The sequence below is a fragment of the Atta cephalotes genome (assembly GCF_000143395.1).
Source record: "Atta cephalotes unplaced genomic scaffold scaffold00020, whole genome shotgun sequence".
Classification (NCBI taxonomy): Eukaryota; Metazoa; Arthropoda; class Insecta; order Hymenoptera; family Formicidae; genus Atta; species Atta cephalotes.
In genome coordinates, this window is record NW_012130084.1 from 4,075,334 (window position 1) to 4,082,607 (window position 7,274).

The following is a 7,274-nucleotide window of genomic DNA, read 5'->3' on the forward strand; positions in this document are numbered from 1 at the left end:
AGTAATTGTTATTGTGCAGAGGACACAAAAAAAATGTCTTTCCTAGGTCGGGATTTTTTCTGTCAAAGTGCCAACGAAGTTGCTAATCTGGGCATCTATTTACAATTCTGATCGAAAAAAAACGCGAGCTTTTGATTAGCAAATTTGCAATTCGGCTATTGCCGTTGCGACAAAATAAATAATGGCAATCTGTTCCAATTCGGAACCACTCCTGATTGAAGCGATTGCATTTTTTATTAGTTATTCTGTCATTTGTAATCAAAAGCGTAAGAAAATTTTATCACAAACAAGATCGAAAGAAGTCGAATTCGGCTTCTAAAGTCTTTACGATAAATATTATTTGTTTATGCATCGCATACATCTTTGGAAAAATTGTATTAAATTTAACACATTTGATGTATCTCAAACGATTCAAGTTTTTGTTAATTTTTAACATAAAATGAATGTGTTAGAAAGTAATATATATATTATGTAAAAAAATCACAGAAAATATAACACTGATATTATTTAGTAAGCAAACTATAAAAACATATTTTTTAAAAGTAAAATTAACATTTATAATGTTATATGTTAAATTTACATATTTTATTCATTTATCTTAGAATTTACATTTCAATATATATATATATTCTTATATTAATTGTTTACTTACTCATAAATTATGTTAAATGGGTGATTCAATTTTCGTCTGGAATTTCAATAATGATGACAAGACTGTACGTGTTAATGCCAATTTAGGTTTCTTTTTCCAAATATTTTCCTTTCACACACTGATACTTCTCCCATCGTTTTGGCAACGATGCTATGTCTATAAAAATTTTTTGGGCTGATGGGCGGATATTGGGTTGATCTCTATTCTGTGAAGATTGTTGACCTTCCTTTAGCTATTCCCCAGTGAGAAATGACAGTGAGTATCGATTCGATATCGATTTCATTGTCATTTCTCATTGGGTCATGACTTCTATACACCATTCGTACACTTGAAATTTAGAAAATGTGTTGTTACCTGGGTTTGTAAACGCATTAAAATTTTGAAAGCTTAATCCCCTTCAATCAAAATCTTGAGACACAGCCTATATATATAAAACTCCTTTTTTTGTTCAGGCGACGGCAAATCTTCAAACATCCTTTTCCCTTGTGGAAACCTAGAGAGAATATTGGATTCTATGAATGTACATCACCGATTTTGCATTCATACCCTACTGACTAAAAAAAATCTCTGCTAATTTATCCTTGACTTAAAGTAAAGGTAGCCAGAGAACATTAGCGGCACATTTCCTGACCCTCCCCTAACTTCTGCCTCTTACGAGGCACCCTTACGTTGAGTTTAAGCGCTTTCTGGGGTCTCGCTGAAGACGGATATTCTTTCTCATCAAGAATGCATCAAGAGAGACCTCTAATCTTGTATCGAGAGCCATCGACTCACTACTCCTAATATTTCGTGTAGTCAGCCTTGGCATCCCACTTAGAGAGTCGGAGGTAATCTTCGGTCTCTCTTACCTATGGGTAACTTAACTCAGTATTGCATTGTTTCTTGGAGAAATCGAAAATTCTGAACAAAAATTGAATCATTTTTAATACTAAAAAATATTGAATATCAATTTAACACAAAATGTCCAAATAATACAATCACATTATGTTAAATTAATACTTGGCTATATTAAAAATTCAACACAAAAATTTTAGAATCAATTTCAACGTAAATATAAAATGTTTTTTATTGTGTGAGAAAGATTAATTCCGAACTTCGCTAACCAAAAATTTGCATTTCCGATCGGAATCATAACTGGATGCCTTATTTTGGCGATTAAGTTTCAAGTGTACCTTCAAAAGTTCTAAATATCTCGTCTTCAGAAAAAAAAGAAGTGCGATCTCTGTATTATTGAAGCACTTTCGCACGTAACATGTACCTACTCGCGGCACGTCGTGAATAATCTTCACGTAAGCGCTATATAGACATCGATATGTGTCACATACACTTCCTTGTACATAACTCTAGTTACATGTTGAACATGCATTGCGCTAGGCAGCCATTATCGTTGTTGATAGATCTCATTGTATGAAGGATGATGATTATCGATTGACGCGATTACTATTAATGTCACGCTAAAATGTAGCGTTATATTATCGTGTATAAATATAAAGTATTATAAAATGTACCGTTTTATTATATCCTAAGACGGTCAAATGGGGTTTTAAGGCCTCTGCGTTCCCGCAATCAATATGAAGTCATCTAATATAATCTTGTACTATATATATATTATTGCGTTTACGAAACAATGTGATGTTCTTATCGACAACTGTACAATATTTTTAAGCTATCGATAATAATCGTAGAATAACGGCTTACTGAATATAGCGTGGAAAAAAGCGCTAAAATTAGCGCTCATAATTTCTACAATCTACTTAATTTTCGCAAATAGAAATTCATAAATTTTTATTAATCCTCTACTGGAGAATTCTTCTGTTGCAAAAAAATTCTATAGTCATTTATAATGAAAAAAGGTCGATAGTTAAATTCATATTTGATAATAACATCGAGAAAAATGTGGTTAACGCATCGCAAAAACAATACATTAAGATATATGAAGAGAGTTTGATGCTAAAACAAAATTAAAATATATGACGATTTGACTATATTTAATCCTCGAATAATCCTGCACGAGAATTTGAAAGACGAATCTCAAATAGTGGAAAATTTTCGAATATAATTGCTTTTTGAAATTATTATCAATTCGATTCCAATCGCAGATTTTGTATAATACAAATATTGATCCGGATATAGTATTAGTCAAGTTAAATATTAAAATAATGCGCAGAAAGCACTTATCACTATTTTAATCACGATTTAAAATATTTCAACTTCTGTGAATGTAATTATCGTTGCAAACTACGATGTAATTGCTACGGGTGGTTGCGGGTGCTGTAAAGTACCGTCTTAACCAAAGTTACCTCACTTCTTAATGCCAATGTGGCACTATAGAGAGTTGTCTGTTCACTTTTTCGATTAAAATTATCTCGCGGCTACGATGTAGAATTAATCGGTCCGATTCGTCAATTGCGACAGTATCTATGACATATTTCACAGAATTTTTTAATATAAGATCTATCCTCTCCTAAGATCAAATAAAAAAGTGAAAGAATTACTTATCAGTAAATGTAAGCGTAAGACAGAAGAGAGCAAGACTTGTAAAAATCTTCAATCGTTTCTCTTATACATAAATTAATGATAATGATTAAGATGCAATCGTAAAGTAGAGTAATTTATTGACGGAAATCACTTACTATTTCTTTTTAAGAAATATTTGGATATTTAATATTCAATAATTAATTTAAAATCCATCGTAATTAACTCATTTTAAGAAAATATTTTTAAGGAAATTAAAAAAATCATATATTTATGTATAAATAAACTTTTAATGTTTGAATTACGTTCACATATATGTATCCGGGTGGAATTTTTTTTGGTTCATTTCCAGTTATACTGGTTAAGTGCACATAAAAAAAGGTTAGAGATTCGCGAAAGGATTTTTAGCATAAGGGAAATACCGTACACGCGCAAGAGTAAAAAGTTTCGAGCATATTTTCCGTTCTATTTTTTGAATAGCATTCGAAGTAGATGTGCGAGGAGCATATTGTTGAAATAGAGAGAGAGTGTGAGTAGCGTTTTAGATCCCTTTCAAGTTTTCGCGTGCGTATCTTCAGTCGTAACTCCTTGAATGTCTTGATATTCGCGGAATTCTACTTCGCGGACTTTCACACTTTTCTTATTAGCTCACAATAGAGAAGTAGATATTAAATGATAAACACGGTTCTTCTAAAAGAATGCGTGATAAATATATTAAAAATTTGTGTTTATCTTTAAAAAAAAAATTATTAACTTAAAATTTAAAAATCTATAAGTTTTGGATTTTTTAAGTCTCAAACAGAAGATTTAAAAAGATATTTAAATCTCTATTTTTATCGATAATTTTTTTGGATTGGATGGCTATAATGTTTCTAATTAAACTTATTTCTTTATTTTTTTGCGCGTGATTTTGTGGTCTTCGTATCTCCTAATAATAATTCAAAATCTTTGTACATACAAATATTTGATTTGTTTGTAACTATAACAATTACCCGTTAATACATGTTCAATATATGAATATTACTATTATCGCGTGTGAGTGGCTATGTAATGACAGCGTACAAGGATTGAGTTGCGGATCGACGTGTATTTGTAAGTGTGCAATAATGTTCCTTCGACTAAATTAAAGCGGAAAGCTAATCGATCACAAATCATCAGCTGGTTGTGAGTAAATGTTAACTAAATATCAACCATACTAATGTAGAGATTTAAGTGCGCGGCGGTGACTGTTGAGCAAGCTTGACTTTTGTAGATTAGATTACGCTAATAATCACAATTGTTTAAAGTGAAATGATAGATGTTTGTTTAAATATTGTACATAAATCTCTCTATATTTTACATAGTTAAAGACAGATTATATATTCAATTTTAAATGAAAAGTAAAGAAATTTATGTGTAGCGAAAATCATTTTGCTCAACAGCAATGACCGCCACTCTCTCGATTCTATTTTGACATGCAGTGTAACTAATGTTATCACGACTGTATTATTGCTAATCTTGTTCGGACAGAATCAAAAAGTCATTCTCAGAGGATTGAATCAAAGAGAAGAGTAACAGTATCGTATAGATATATCACAAAAATTATAACTCATAATTAGCTACATGTGTACGCATACAAAAAAATCTCGCTATTGTCTTTGATTCAATCAGGATTTTAATGTTGTACATGTTTATAAGCCATTAAAAGAACTATTATAAATAGTTGATAATTTTGTTGTTCAAAAGAAAAGAAAAGAAACAGAGAAAATGAAAGAAAGAGAAAGGGAGAAAGTAACAAGGAAGGCTAATCTCTATTCTTGAATATTATACAGTAATCGTTAAAGCTGTCTATTGTCTATCAAATATTTTATATCTTCGATCTGTATACATTAAATAGAAAATATTCTTCTGTATACATTTCTCTTGTATTTTTTATCAATCATCCATCTCCGTACTTAGTAATAGTTCATCAAAAACAATTAACACACGGCAATAAAATAATCAAGGAAGTCAATTTTTTATAAAAAAATCATTTTCCTTATTATAAAAAAAATTATATATTAATTTTTCATCAGTTAATGTTACAAATTTAACAGTTATATCGGATTTTTCTATTACCTAATTTATTATTACAATGATTCGTTATTAATCCTATATTTTTTTGCATCCTATATTATTTTTTTTAAATATAATGTAATTACTCGCGTGGGATATTTTTGACATCCCATCATTATATCTCAATTAGCATTTCTCTTTTTGATAATTTACAATTAATGCACTATTTGTATTAAATTAGAATTATTGATAGTTGAGAATGACTTGAAGTAAGTCGAAACGCGTACGTACGGATTTTATATCAACTTTTTATATTTTTATACATTACATTAAAAAATGGACATATAAACATTTCCATTACTATATTTGTGCAACGATTATCGCGCTGATTCCTATTTCCCCTTACATTTTAATCTTTATATTATTAATTATATATTACTATAATTATAGTTATCATTGCTCTATAATATTAGTAATAAAAACTATATATAGGATAATTCTATCAATAAATACAAGTAATATAGTTGACGCCGAAAATGGCGAAATATGAATTCAATTAATTAAATATTAATTAAATATTTATTAATACCATAAAATGATTGCAATTAGTATAATTTAAATTTAAGTTATAGTTATTTTTAGTGCCAACTATAGATATATATTTATTTATTGATAGAATTATATATATATATATATATATATATTTTTTTTTATTATTAACGTTGTAATATTAATAATCATTATCGAGAATATACAGGGCACATAAGAGTTAAATATAACAAAACATGAAAAATAAAAAAAAAGTATATATATATAATATAATAAAGTATATATAATATATATAGAAAAGTATGTATAATATAGTATTCTATAATTGATTAAAAATGATATATATAGAGGAAAGGCTCCTATTATGAGATACCGAGTTCATTTTGGATAAATGTTAGAGGTTTATGAACAGAATTAAAAAAAATAATAGATCATTTTGAAGAGAATTTAATAAGCTTTATATAAAATTTAATTTAAATTCCATTTTTTTTGAAAATTAAAGAAATGTAAAAAGTGAGCAAATTACAAAGTAAAAAAATTGTGTTCCTAATATGAGATGCCCCGAGAAATCGATAATAAAACGCAAAATATATTGCAATTGCAAAAAAATTTTATTTCATATTTCTAAAATGCAAACAAACATAGTCAATGTGCGTAAAAAATGAGCATGCTAGATTATATCAAGAACTCGTCTTTAGTTGAAATCAAGCATCGCAGAAATAGTTGACATTCATTCCTTGTCCTTTTTATTATTGCACAATAACATTTACTCTTTAGCAACGATTTTCATTATAATATAGGAGCATTTTATATTAAAAATACCTTGGGTATCTCATTACGATTTCCACGCCTTATGATTTTACGGTCATCAAATCTAACTTCTATAATTAAACAATTCAACATATCCCATATTTTTCTTAGTACGACTTTATCACTAAAAAATTTATTGCCAAATATTTATTTATTAAATAATAAACAAGATTTAAAAGTTCTTCTCAATGAAACTTGAAGACATTCAAATTTTAAAATCTAAATTTTTCTTTACAATGACTACAGGCATAATCTAATAATGAATTTTCTAAATAGTTTTCAGTCTAAGAACAATAAATTCATAGAATATTCGGTAGAACCAATAGATAGTGTTTATTAGTTTTGCAGAAATGCCGCTTATTAAGCGTCTCTCCCATAATACGAGACTTTCCTATATATATAAAACATGTTTCGGTCTCACGATTGAGCCTTCTTCAAATATGCATACAGGAGATGTTACATTGGTTGAGAGCAGTCGAAGAGATAGGCAAAATTATATAGTGATGATGACCAGTGAAATTTTTTGCAAAAAAAATATTCGCAAACGGCTGAACGACCAGTAAAATTTCTTGGTGTTCTAACTCATAAAGTAAAATTTCGCATGTCGAGAAAAAGATCAATTTCTAAATTACTAAGTATCAGTGTGTTAGTCTATATTAAAATAATAATAATATCACAGTAGTAAAATTAGTCACAATATAAAATTAAAGATAATATATATAGATAATAAATATTGTATAAAAAGATATTTAAA